Source organism: Dromiciops gliroides, chromosome 1 (genome assembly GCF_019393635.1).
Source record: "Dromiciops gliroides isolate mDroGli1 chromosome 1, mDroGli1.pri, whole genome shotgun sequence".
NCBI classification, from domain to species: domain Eukaryota; kingdom Metazoa; phylum Chordata; class Mammalia; order Microbiotheria; family Microbiotheriidae; genus Dromiciops; species Dromiciops gliroides.
Window position 1 is genome coordinate 243,566,484 of NC_057861.1, and position 13,844 is coordinate 243,580,327.

The window sequence follows — 13,844 nt, forward strand, 5'->3', positions numbered from 1 at the left end:
AGGTGGTAGAGTAGATAAAGCACCAGAACTGGAATCAAGGAGACCCAATTTCTAATTCGACCAAAGATAATTACTAGCTGTGGGACCCTGGGCAAGTTATTTAACCTTTGTTTTCCGCAGTTTCCATGTGTAAAATGAGGATAATAATACCACCACAGTTGTCCTGAGGATAAAATGAGATATTTGTAGAGCACTTTGCAAACTTTAAAACAAACACATATGTATACATACATGTATGTATGTGTATATGTGTGTATATACATGCAGTATATGTATATATAGTATATATACAAACACATATAGAGAGGGAGAGAATGTAACATATATATTGTACGTAAATATAGTTAATTATGTTATTCTCTGTGTGTGGTTGTATACACACATAATTCGTTTCCTTAGGTATTTATGTTAAGGAAATCTGCTTCTATCATTTTACCTAAAATGTCAATATAAGTGCCATGTGTTCTATGGTCACAATGCAAGTTAATTTGAGATAAAGCAATTTAGACAATTTCACAATTCTTAGTTTAGTATGAGTTCACCTTCTCTGGATCAAACATCATTCTGGCTTCTCTTACTGACTTTGTCCACATCCTATATTTCGACTGATCATCAAAAAATCTGTACACTGGGCTCTATACCCATAATGCTTTACATTATCAAAATCAAGCTCACAATTCATGCAGCTCCATGTTCTTGTTGAATTTGATAGTTTTTTCTTTTCCTTCAGACAAATTAAATCCTTTCCTAATAACCATTCTTTCCAAATCAGGAAATAAGGATAACTTCATTTAGAAAAGGAGATAGAACCGATTACATAAACATCACATTCCCTCTGCCCAGATCCAACTGTTGTCTTAAACTTCAAAGATGTTTATTTGGACATTTTGTAAGGAGTCAGATAATTGTCTTCTCACCCTCAGAAAGATGAAAACAGAATAGCAAATTTCTCTTCTGAGTCCTCTTTCCATGTGCTTCCTGCATGTAGAGAGAGGCTGCAACAAACTAAGGCGGCCTCCATATTTTATACTCACATTTTAATTTATTATAAGTAAGCAGTAGTTGCCCACTTGCTATAGTAAAGGGGATTTCCTTACCTAGATTTCTCCACTTCCCCCTTTAAATCCATTTTTTCACAGGAGACTACATAATTTCTAATTGCAGACCAGGGAGAGGTATCCTGGTAACATCCTTGCAAAACATCCTTCCCCCCCTATTTCCCTCTTCTCAGGGAAAAAAAAAAGATGAACAAATAGACAGGTGCATGTAAGTTGGAATTGGTTTGTAGCTGACCTCTCTGAGCTAATGACAGAGGCAGAGCAGAAGCTGTAGGTCTATTATGCAGTTTGGAATGTCAGTTAGAGCTGCACATTCCGAAGCCACTAAATAGTCCTTGGCTGGCCTGAGAGAATAACTCAAGGGATACCTTCAAGTACCACCACACAGATTGACAGCTCCAGATTGGAAGCAGTCAGTAGCAGGAGTCCAAGTCACTAAATCAGGCAACAAATAAATCCTGGATTTAAAGAAGGCCAAGGCCCAGCAACTCAACTGAGAAATGTTTCCTCGACTGTAAAATGGGAATAATCATACCTGTGCTGTCTCCAAGGGATGTTGGAAGGATTAGGGGATGTTTGGAGAGTGGTTTAATCTTCTTATATTTAAAAAACAAGATACTGTGGAAACAAAAAGTAGTTTTTGTTCTCCATAGATATACAGGAGCAGAGTTGTTATTTTGTTTTGTTTTGAAAGAGAGAAAATGAGGTTCTTAAAGGAATTTTATTTGCAAATCTTATGAGAAAAAAAAACAAAATGAGCTCAGCATGATTATTTTTATCTAACACTATTAACTTTTCTTGCACAGTTTATCTAAGTCACAGGATAGAAGGGAGAAGATAACAGCTGGTATTGGCTAGGAATTCCTGTGCTAATTAAAATTGAGATGTAGATCCTGGCAGCTAGTGGTGTGTAAGTATACCTATCCTATCCACTGAAAAGGATTTAAAATCCACTTAGTACAATCAGCACATCAATACTAAGGTGTTTTTTATAAGCCAATAAGATTGCAGGGAGATAGAAACCTCTTTTTGTCAGGTTGGAAGGAAGCTAGGATAATAACTACAGTATATAATAATTATCACACAATAGCCAGTCTGTGTATGTGTGACACTTTGATTGAAGCCAATGTCGATTCCAAGGCCAAAATGTATTATATGAAGGCTAGAAATTAGCTCTTGGGTTCATAGAATATCTGTGTGTAAGTGCATTATGTGTGTTTAATGGATGTTATGGTCCTTACTCTCATCATGATCATGTAAATGAAGGACAGTTAAAACTTAGCTCTTTCCACTATGGTAACATAGAGCCATGAAACAATTTTTAAAGGAACTAATTAGAGAGAGTCCCTGAAGAGAAGCCAGTTTTGATAGATTCCAAGAGTTATGCATCTAAATAATGAATCATCACAAGGTGAGGAGGAGAGCAATACTTCTTAAAATTGCTTTGATCTTTAAGAGCAACATGGTTTCATTAAACAAACCACCCAAACTGCCCTTTTATTAGCATATGTACTTAGCCTGGAAATCAAACTTCCTCTTATTTATTATGAGATTTCAATTATTATTTAATTTCATAATTCCATTTTTTTCTAAGTTGTTTATCAATATTATATGATATGGGGGGCAGCTGGGTGGTACAGTGGATAAAGCACTGGCCCTGGATTCAGGAGTACCTGAGTTCAAATCCAGCCTCAGACACTTAACACTTAACTAGCTGTGTGACCCTGGGCAAGTTACTTAACCCCAATCACCTCACTAAAAAACTAAAAAAATATATTATATGATATGGTTCTGTAGTTTATTAGAATAGGGAACTCTAAGTGGGGTAGCCCATTTAACAAATGTAAATTGTGGCACTAGCTCTACAACTTATAGTTTTAAGAGTTACCTGGGACAAAGAGGTTAAGTGACTTGCTTAGGGGCATACAGCCAGCAAATGTAGAATCAGGACTTGAACTCATGTCTTCTTGATTCTGAAGTTGGATTTCTTTCCACTGCATTTCTTTCTGTCTCTCTCTCTTTTTCTGTGTCTCCCTCTCTGTCTCTCTCTCTCTCCTTCCCTAAACACACATATGTACATACATATATACAAATATATGCATTATATATATGTATGTGTGTGAGTATATATGTGTATGTATTTATACATATATATATAAATATAATCTTATAAACAAAGACAGAGGGAACATATAAATACTAGATAAAAATTAAAGTTTTATTTATGATAAAACAAATACTTTTAGTATAAAACCTATATCTATATATTTTATCTTATGTATATATATTCCATAGGAATATATGAGCTATACAAATGTATAAAGGATAAACACATATGCACATATATATGTGTGTTTATCCTATATATATATATATATATATATACTTTATTATAATTATTTTATCAAATATATGTTTAATTTTTATCTTAAAGGTATTTGTGAATGTGGTTTAATGATCTAAAATTGTCATTTGGCTACTGAATGTACACAGTTGATAACAGAAATAAGAAATGTCAGAAACTTCTGCTGTATTTACATTCCTTCTATCTTAATTTATAAGACTGTGAAAACACAGTGGGGTTAGCATTCATGACTATTGACCAATCAGTTGAAATTAGATATATCTATACTCAGATCTCATGAAGTGTTTCGCAGGTATGGCAGAGATGATGTAATCAACAGATGATTCTAGATCTTATTTTAGCCATTACTTTGTTTTTCATTTTGTTTTGTAGTTGTTGTTGTTGTTGTTGTTTTGGTGGGGCAATGAGGGTGAAGTGACTTGCCCAGCGTCACACAGCTAGTGTCAAGTGTCTGAGGTCAAATTTGAACTCAGGTCCTCCTGAATCCAGGGCTGATGCTTTATCCACTGTGTCACCTAGCTGCCCCTTAGCCATTAATCTCTTTACTTATTTACCTTTACCAGAACTGAATACAAGGAGGAAATTTGGCAAATTTTATATTTTTAGCTCCTTTCTCTTCCTTGGTCACTTTCTATCAAAATATTTAAAGAGTAGTGCTGGAGGCAGCTAGGTGGCACAGTGGATAAAGCACTGGCCCTGGATTAAGGAGGATGTGAGTTCAAATCCAGCCTCAGACTCTTGGTACTTACTAGCTGTGTAACCCAGGGCAAGTCACTTAACCCTCATTGACCTGAAAAAAAAAAGAGTAGTGCTGCAAAATCAGTCAACAAGCTTTTATTAAGCACTAACTATATTCCAGATAATGTGCTATGTTGTAGAGACATAAATGTAGAATATGAAACAATCCTTACACCCACGGAGTTTACATTCTAAAAGAATAAAAAATAATTAATCATAAGATAATCAAAGCAATCAAACTATCAAATAATTATTTCATAGCTATGGAAACATAATAATGAAAATCACTGTAAGAACAAAAGGCCCAGAATTTCAAGGGATTCAGTGAAAAACAAATGTGAAGCCAACCTAGAAGTACCAGATTTCAAATTATATTACAAAATGGTAATTATCCAAAAAAATCTGGTATTGTCTAAGAAATAGAGTGGAAATTCAGTGGAATATATTAGGCTCACAATATACAGTAATAAATTACTTTAGTAATCTAGTGTTTGACAAACCCAAAGATCCTAGGTTTTGGGGCAAAAACTCACAATAGAGTTGCTAGAAAAACTAGAAAGTAACTTGGCAGAAATGAGGCATAGACCAACCAACATCTCATTCTGTATATCAAAATAAGGTCCAAATGGGTACATGATTTAGACATAAAAGGTGATATAAGTAAATTAGAGGAGCATGGAAAAATTTACCTGTATATATAAGAGAAGAGTTTGTGACCAAACAAGATATTGAGAGGATTACAAAAAGTCAAATAGATAATTTGATTACATGAAATTAAAAAGGTTTTGCACAAGTTAAACCAAGGCAGCCAAAATTAGAACCATAACAGGAACCTCAAAAACATGTTTTACAACAATTTTCTCTGATATAAGCCTCATATACAGGAAACAGGTTAAATTTATAAAAAATAAGAGCCACTCCCCAATTGACAAATGTTCAGAGGATAAAGAAGTTTCAGAAGAAGAAATTAAAACTATTAATAGTGACGTAAAAATACTGAGGTTCTTTGAAAGCCAAACAGAGGAATTGATGTCTTATCCTTAAAGCAATAGGGAGTCACTGGAGGCAGTTGTGATTAAGGAAAATCACTTTGGGAGCAATATGGAAGGATGGACAGGAGTGGCAATATACTTGAGTCAGGGAGATGAATTAGAAAACTATTATAATAATTTAGAGGAATAGTGATGAGGATCTGAGCTAAGGTGGGAGCTTTGTGAGTACAGAGAGGTATCTGATATGAAAGATGTTGTGGAGTTTAAAACAGCAAGATTTGGCTACTGATTGTATATGTGAAATGAGGGAAGTTGATGGTCCTTCACTCTCAAAGAAGGCCATGACATCAAGAGGTAATGTCATGACTTGCCCTGAACTGGATTTAAGTGAGGGAGGGCTGTGCAGGGTCACCAACCTACCTTCCTCCTAAAGAATCATCTGGGTCCAGTGACAAGATATATATCAGGACAACTGTAGATGGTCCTGGATGCTTAAGGCAATTAGGGTTAAGTGACTTGCCCAGAGTCACACAGCTAGTGAGTGTCAGAGGTGAGATTTGAATTCAGGTCTTCTTGATTTCAGGTCCAATCCTCTATCCACTGCACCACCTAGCTGCCCTGCAGTGAGGAAAGTAGAGTCAAAGATAACACTGAAATTACTAAACAGGGACTGGAAGGATAGTGATACCTTGACAGAATTAAGAAAACAGGATGTTTTGGGGGGAAAGATAATAATAATGATAATAAAGATAATGAATTTAGTTTTGTACATTTTGGCTGAGATATTTCCAGGAAATGCAGTTTGAAATGTCCAAGAAGCTTTTGATGATGTGGGACTAAAGCTTAGAGGAGAAATTGGGTCTGGACATGAATGAATGAATGAATGAAGCATTTGTAAATCATTTGATATGAGCAAAGCATTGTGCTAACTGCCAGGGATACAACTAGAAAAGTAAGACAGTTCCTGCTCTCAAGGAGCTCACATTTTAATGAAGTAGAAAACATAAATGGAAAGTTCAGCTCCTTTAGCTAGCATTGCTTACATGTCCTGTGTGTGATAATTAGTTGGCAGTTGGTGGGGATAAATGGCCTCTTCTCCAAAGAAGTTGCTGTCCCACATGATGACTGAGGAGCCCAACTGGATACAGGAATGATGGTCTGGGGAATGTTGCCACTCTCGGTGCTCCTATGTCTATCTGCATGTTGTTGGAGGCAGTTGGTTAGCAATTGTTTCTGGTGCTGAGAAATTTGACAATTCCTTGCCCCCCACCACGATTGCTACCCACCATCAATGATGGCTATGTTACAAGAAGGTATGATAGTTTGAAGGGTATTGTTATTCCTAGCTCTTGGATTCAGAGCCCTAGGCTAACTCATCAGGGGCTGAGGAGAGATAATAGTCAAAGTATCCATTTGCCCTACTTAGATCACACTGCCTCCTGTCTCTTCCTCATAGCGCCATGCTATTTCAACAAGGCTGACATGCCTGCTCTGTGTGTGGTGCTTGGTGGGGATGGCTGGCCCCAGAGGATTTGCTTCCTCAGATGATTGCTGCAAAAGCTGTATGAGAATACTAATTTCTCATGTCTGAATAGATAGCTTCGTGAATCATCTACATAGAAATGATAATAATACCCATGAGAGCTGATGAAGTCATCAAGAGAATACATATAGAGAAGAAAAGGTAGCCTAGAACAGAACTCTGGGGGACATCCACATTTGGGGATCGTGATATGAATGCTGAGTTAGCCAGGGAGACTTGAGAAGGCTTGTGTAGGTAGGAAGAGAACCAGAGGAGAGAAGTATCACAAAAAACTCCCAGAAGTCAGTGTGTTTGTGAGAGAGTGGTCAGCGGTGTCAAACGTAGCAGAAGGGTGAACAAAAGATGAAGACCAAAAAAAAGAGCTTCAGATTCAACAATTAAGAGATTCTGGGTAATTTAGGAAAGAGAAGTTGCACTTAACTGATGTAGTTGGAAGCCAGACTACATAGCATTGCACAGGGTTGAAGCATGAATGAGAGGAGAATATGGGGAGGAAATGATGTTACACAGGTTTTTTTCTACTAGTTTGGCTGCTGGGAAAAGGAAGGGAGATAAGGATGATAACCTAAGAGTATGGTAGAGTCTAGTGAAGTGTTTTAATAATGAGAAAGACTTGGGTAGGCTGGAAGGCAATAGGGGAGGAACCTGTAGATAGGGAAATGTTGAAGATTAGAGAGAAAGCAAGAATAATTGAGCTTATAATATGCTGGAGAAGATGAAAGGGGATGAATCAAGGGTTGATGTAAAAGAAAACTGTTTTTGGTGAGGAGGAAGAGGGAAACATCAACATCAGAAACTGGGAGGAAAGAAGAATGAGGGATTAGTCAGGAGAAAAGAAGGAGGCCAGGGTGAATGAGCCCAGTTTTTCTTTTTTGTTTTTCAGAAAGGGAAAAGATAAAGGTTTCAGCTAAAAGAAGGAGAAGAGGAGGAAGCTTGAGGAAAAGAGATTTGAAATAGCTTCTATGGGAAGTAAAATGGAGAATTAATGAGGAATAAAAAGGATTGCCTTGCTGTAATGAAGATCTAGTTGAATTTGACCAACATGAATTTATGAATTATCCATCATCATGGTTGTGTGACTTTTTTTGGTTCTATTAAGTATCACATTAGTAAGAGTAGGGAAGGCAGAAGGCAGGAGTAATTTGGAGCTAAGGTTTGGCATGGGATGAGTGACAATAAAAATGAAAGCAAATAAAAAAATTAAAAAGAGTATTAGGGATCCAAGCCTAGAGGATAATGTAGAAATAAATTAGCTCACTGTAGGATAAAGAGTGGATAGAAGAAACTGATTAAGAGACAGAAATAATGCCTAAGAGAATATCAAAGGGGTGGAGAACTGGAAGTTGAAATGAGGACAAAGAGTAGGTATAGGAGGTGTGAGGCATAAGGAGAGGTGAGATGATAGGAAACTATGGTCAGATAGAGGAATGTTAGAGTTATTTTTTATGGAGAAATTGAAACACTTATGGATATGCCTGAAATGAAACATGGGATGAGGTTATGGGATTTAAAGAGACTTAGGAACTGAAGAAAAGGGAATTTGATGGGGCATCATGATTACATGAATTAGGGAGGAAATGAAGGTAACCAGGCACTGAACTCCTTGAGAAAGGACAGAGAAGAACCTAAGGTTTGGTATACAAAGCTATCAGGATCTGGGCTAGGAGAAAATGTTCAATGGGATGAAATTCAAAGGAAGAAATATTGCTAAATGATAGTGGTAAATGGCAGTGGGGATTAAGGAATATTTCCCCTTTCCTTCCCAAGACCATTGAGCCTGGATATTTAAGTGAAGATAGAGGGAGTGCTAGAGAGGATGGTCAGGGATACAGTATTGTCAAGAAAACAGCAAGTGTCATGGAAGAGTAGGAGAAGGAAAGAGTTTAAGAGAAAGAGGTCCAGAATGAAGGGGAGTTTGTTCACTATGGAATGGTCGTTCCAGAGGGTACCATGGAAGGGGTAGGCAGAATTGAAGTGGAAAATTGGTGAGGTAAGGTTAAGGAGGGTGATGAAATAATCAGAGGTGAGGGCTAAAGGTGGTGTTAAGTCTAAGTGTCTGGAGATTCATTAGGGCTGATAGAGAAAGAGGTGGTAGAAGCATAAGGGTATAAGCATTGTGGGTGGCTGATAAATAATAGAGTTCACTGTTTCCAAGAGGTATTGTTGAGAGACAAGGAGTATGGGGCTTTAGTGTAGGTAGAAAGAGACTCAGAGGAGAGAAGTATCACAAAAACTCCCAGAAGTCAGTGTGTCTGTGAGAGAGTGGTGTTACTGTGACAAGGCTGTGAAGAGGTGGGGTTATATCCAGTTACCTCTGACCAGCAGAAGGTCCTGGGCAGAGCCCTAGAAGAAAAAAAAAAAGCAGGAAGCAAAAAGGAAAGGACTCTAAACAAGACTAAATTGCCTAGATAATAAAAAGTGGATAATATTGTAATTGAAAATTGTCTAGATAATACCCCCAAAAAGTTTGAATAGAGGGGAAAGCAAAGAAGAGATATAGTGGGAGGAATACAATATTTGGAGATAGAAGACCTTATCTGTGAAAAAGGAATAATAGTACTTCTACTAACACATAGATTTGTTATGAGTAAATTACTTTTAAAACCAAAAGAGCTACAGCAATCTGAATGGCAGCTATTGCCATATCATCTTCTATCCTTTCTTCTTGAACAAGAAAGGCAGCATGCCAAAGTGGAAAAAAAAAAAGGGATTTGGAGTCAGGAGATAATTAACTATGTGAACATGAGAAAGTTTCTTAAATCTTTTGTGCCTTAATTTTCTCATCTCCAAAAGGAGGAGACTGAATTAGATAAATATTTCACAATATTTTTTTTGTTCTGGTGAAATCATTTCAGCAACAATTACCAAAAATGTGTTATGAATCCCAAGGGTAATTTAATATAGTACTCTTCTTACTCATAAGCAATTGTTTGTAGTTTAAGGTTCTATTAAAGACTTTTAGTGCAAACCCCTTGGACCATCATTATGGATCATCAACTGGTTCAGGAACCACTAAATTGGAACCATTGGACTATGCCATGGGTTCTTTAACATTTTTGTGTCATGGAACCCTTTGGCTGTCTGGTGAAGCCAATGGACCCTTTCTCAGAATAATGTTTTGTTATGTTTTGTTTTAGATCATGATTGAAGGAAATGCTACATTTCAGTTAAAGGTTAGTGAAAATTTTTAAAATGTACATTTCCCCATTGCAGTTCACAGTCTCCCTGAAATCTTTCCATGGACATTTTTGGATGTGTGTGCTCACAGATAAGAGCCCCTAGCTTAGGTAGTTTCTAAGATTCCATCCAGTTCTAAACCTACCATCCTGAAAGGAATTAGGATTACATTCCACATGTTCATTCAATAATTATTTTTTCATTCCCCACAATGTGGTGGACACTCTGCTACCTGCCTGGGATACAAAAACGAAAATTAAAATGGACCCTGGCTTCAAGGAACTTACACTTTCTAAGAGAAAACTGGCTAGAGAGTCAGTCATGTGGAAATGTTAGCTTTTTAATCTTATGCAAATTGAAATTTTTATTAAATGAGATTTTAAAAAATGTTTTCTTTAGATTTGGCTTTGAGTTGGTTACTTTTTTTTTTGGTGAGGCAACTGAGGTTAAGTGACTTGCCCAGGGTCACATAGCTAGTAAGCGTTAAGTGTCTGAGGCTGGATTTGAACTCAGGTACTCCTGACTCCAGGGCCAGTGCTCTATCCACTTCGCCACCTAGCTGCCCTGAGTTGGTTACTTTTAGAGTGAGATAGGAGAGGGATATTAAGTCTATTAAGGTTATCTGCCATCATGAAAGTATACCCAGAAGGTTTTATAACTAAATTCAAATGTCAGTTAAGAGGCAGATAGTGGTGAAGAGGCTAGAATGTTGGATCTGGAATCATGAATGTATGAGTTCAAATCTGGCCTCAGACATTTACTAGTTGTGGAACCCTGGGCAAGTCACTTAACCTCTCTTTGTCACAGTTACTTCAACTATAAAGTATGGATAATAATGGCATCTACTTTACAGGGTCATTGTGAGGATCAAATGAGATATTTTTAAAAAGCACTTAGTACAATGCATGGTATATAGTAGGCATTATTACATAAATGTTTATTCCTTTACATTTCTCTCCTTGTAGGGTTCTCAGTACATAATACCATAAGCTTTTACCTAAACATTTATTGACCCATTTATTTGGAATGATCTCTATTATAAAATAACATCCATTCCAGGAGCAATCAAGTATTTCTCAGAAAGGGGAAACTAGTCCTTTTCTTTATAGTACAGGTATTTCTAACTAGCTACAATTTGTAGTTAGCTTATCTTTTTTTAATGACTGAAACTTCTGGGAATGAGTGACAGTAATTTGGGATCTATTGAGAGAAAAACCTGGTTGGCAGCATTGAATAATCATGTTGTATTTCTACAATCAAGCCACATACCTTTCCTTTCCTCGGTGTCTCAGGAAAGAAGCAAAATAGGGGTGGTTAGCCAGGAAATTTCCTATGGATTTTTGCTCCTCAACTTTGCCAGGCACTAAGCATGAAAAAGATGAAAAATGGTGCTATGGGAAGAATATATTTATTGCTTGAAATCTTTGGCATATGAAGAGTTGAACACATCAGGGAGAACACAGATATAAGTGACAGTCACAAAGGTATAATTTAAAAGATTTCTATCACAAAAATCAGAAACTTTATGTGTCAGTTTAGTTGGAAATCCCATTCTTTTTCAGAAATAAAATGCCAGTGTCTCTTTTCTTCAGTGAAATAGAGAAATAGCAGTCTCTTAAAACCAGATTCTCTATAATCATGCCTATTTAAATGAGTCTCCCCGAGTAGAGCAGTGAATACATGCTGTTTTGTAAGGAGGGATAAAAATGCCATTTCTTGTTAATGAATAATTTATGACATTTAATTTCTTTTACATTTACAGAAATCATTGTGGTCGTAAGATTCATAATAGGAGAGACATTTGACAATTCATAACTAAAATGGCCAAAATGGCTACTTGCTTCCTTAAATTCTTACCCTCACTTTTGGATCACACTCTGAAAACCAAAATAGCTACTATTTAGAAAGGCTTGGGATGGTTTTGTTTTGTTTTGTTTTCCCTTTTGGGAATGAGTATCCTTTAGTTTCTGAATTAGACATGGAGAAAGTTCATGTAAGCAAGGAAAATTTGACTTGTATCTATCTGTCCCATCTATTTTGCTTTGAAAATGTCATTGTAATGTTGGAGTCACTCAGGGAAGAAGGGGAGGGGAGAGGGAAGATTAAGGTTACTCCTAATGCCCATGCCATTATACCTTATAGGTGATTGACTCCCCCTTTCCTCCCTCCTCCATACAGAAGGCTGGTCCTAATTGTGAACATGGAATGCTGTTGCAGAATGAAGACATCTGACTCAAATAAAATGCTGCTCTAATATAAGCCCCTCTTCTTACCCACAAAATTATTGCTTAGCTTCAGATCCATATAATTAGCTCTCTTTAGGGATGCTGGGTCTACCCTCTCTACTGTTTCCTCATCCAAACCACATTCACTGTAGGATAGAAGCCAAATACAGCATTTTAGTTCCAACTCTGCTATCATCCTACTCTGGAGCCTGAGATATCCATTTAAACTGTCTCTATGTCTGGGAGGTGGTAGAGTTTTTGTTACACACAAAAAATACAGAAACAAGCTTTAGTGACTTCAGATACATTTTAAAATAAAAAGAACTATGAGAATGGGCAGTGGTATTATATATATATATATATACATATATATATATATATATATATATATATATATATATATATATATATATATATATATATATATATATATATATATATATATATATATATATATATATATATATATATTGCATGGCAATGAGGGTTAAGTGACTTGCCCAGGGTCACACAGCTTGTAAGTTTCAAGTGTCTGAGGTCGGATTTGAACTCAGCTACTCCTGAATCCAGGGCCGGTGCTTTATCTACTGCTCCACCTAGCTGCCCCAGTGTAATATCTTTAAAAAAGTTTTTCTCTATAGATTTTTGGAGGGGTCTATTTCATGGGTGATAGTTGACCAAAAAAAAAAAAAGGTACCTCTAAGTAACCACCTTTCTGATAAGGGGGGGTCAGAAGATTTTTCCCATTGTTCAAATCTGTGAATATGTGTACCCTACTGGCAAAGCCTTTCAAAACACAAGAATAAGAAAACTGGCATAAAGGACATCATGAAATATGTGTCTGATCTGAAAAGGAGGTAGGCCAGTCAATAGAGACAGAATAAATAGAGTTGGGGAGCCTAGGTACTACATTATTAACCTAAGGATGTTAGAAGGACCAGAGGCAGGTTCTAGTACATTTCATAAATCATAGTCATAGGTTAAGAGCTAGAAGAAAGTTTACAATCCATCTAGTCCATCTCTCATTTTACAGATATAGAAATTGAGGTTAAATGACTGGCCCAGAGCCACACAGATAGTAAGTGGAATAGCTGGGTTTTGAATCCAGAGCCTTTGATTCCAAATCCATTATTCTTTTCACTGCACAATACTTCCTATCAGAGACCAGCTCTGCTAAAAGAGAGATTTGAACCTTAAAACTTCTGATGAAAAACCTAATGTTTTACTGAGGTATCTGAACTTTTGTTTTTTGGGGGTTTTTTTGTTTTGTTTTATGGGGCAATGAGGGTCAAGTGACTTGCCCAGGGTCACACAGCCAGTGTCAAGTGTCTGAGGCTGGATCTGAACTCAGGTCCTCCTGAATCCAAGGCCAGTGCTTTATCCACTGCGCCACCTAGCTGCTCCTAAAAATATGGAACGCTTCACGAATTTGCATGTCATCTTTGCGCAGGGGCCATGCTAATCTTCTCTGTATCATTCCAATTTTAGTATATGTGCTGCCGAAGCGAGCACGGTATCTGAACTTTTGACTCTTCCAGGAGGATCCAAAGACATGGAGGAAAATAATAAAGGATAAGAAGAAACCTAGGTAGCACAGTGGATAGAGTGAGTGACTTGGAGTTAGGAAGACCTTAATTCATATCATGCCTCAGACGCTTCCTAGCTGTATGACCCTGGACAAGTCACTTAACCTCCCTTGGTTTCAATTTCCTCATTTTTAAAAGGGACAGTTGGTAGTACAATGGA

General features: G+C 36.9%; 1 non-coding gene across 1 annotated transcript; it reads right to left on the reverse strand.

Moving 5' to 3' along the window:
* Positions 1–13,503: 13,503 nt before the first annotated feature.
* LOC122737458 lies at positions 13,504–13,610 on the reverse strand. The gene has a single exon (XR_006354292.1). It is a non-coding gene; the product is annotated as a U6 spliceosomal RNA (small nuclear RNA).
* Between the last annotated feature and the right edge of the window lie 234 nt (positions 13,611–13,844).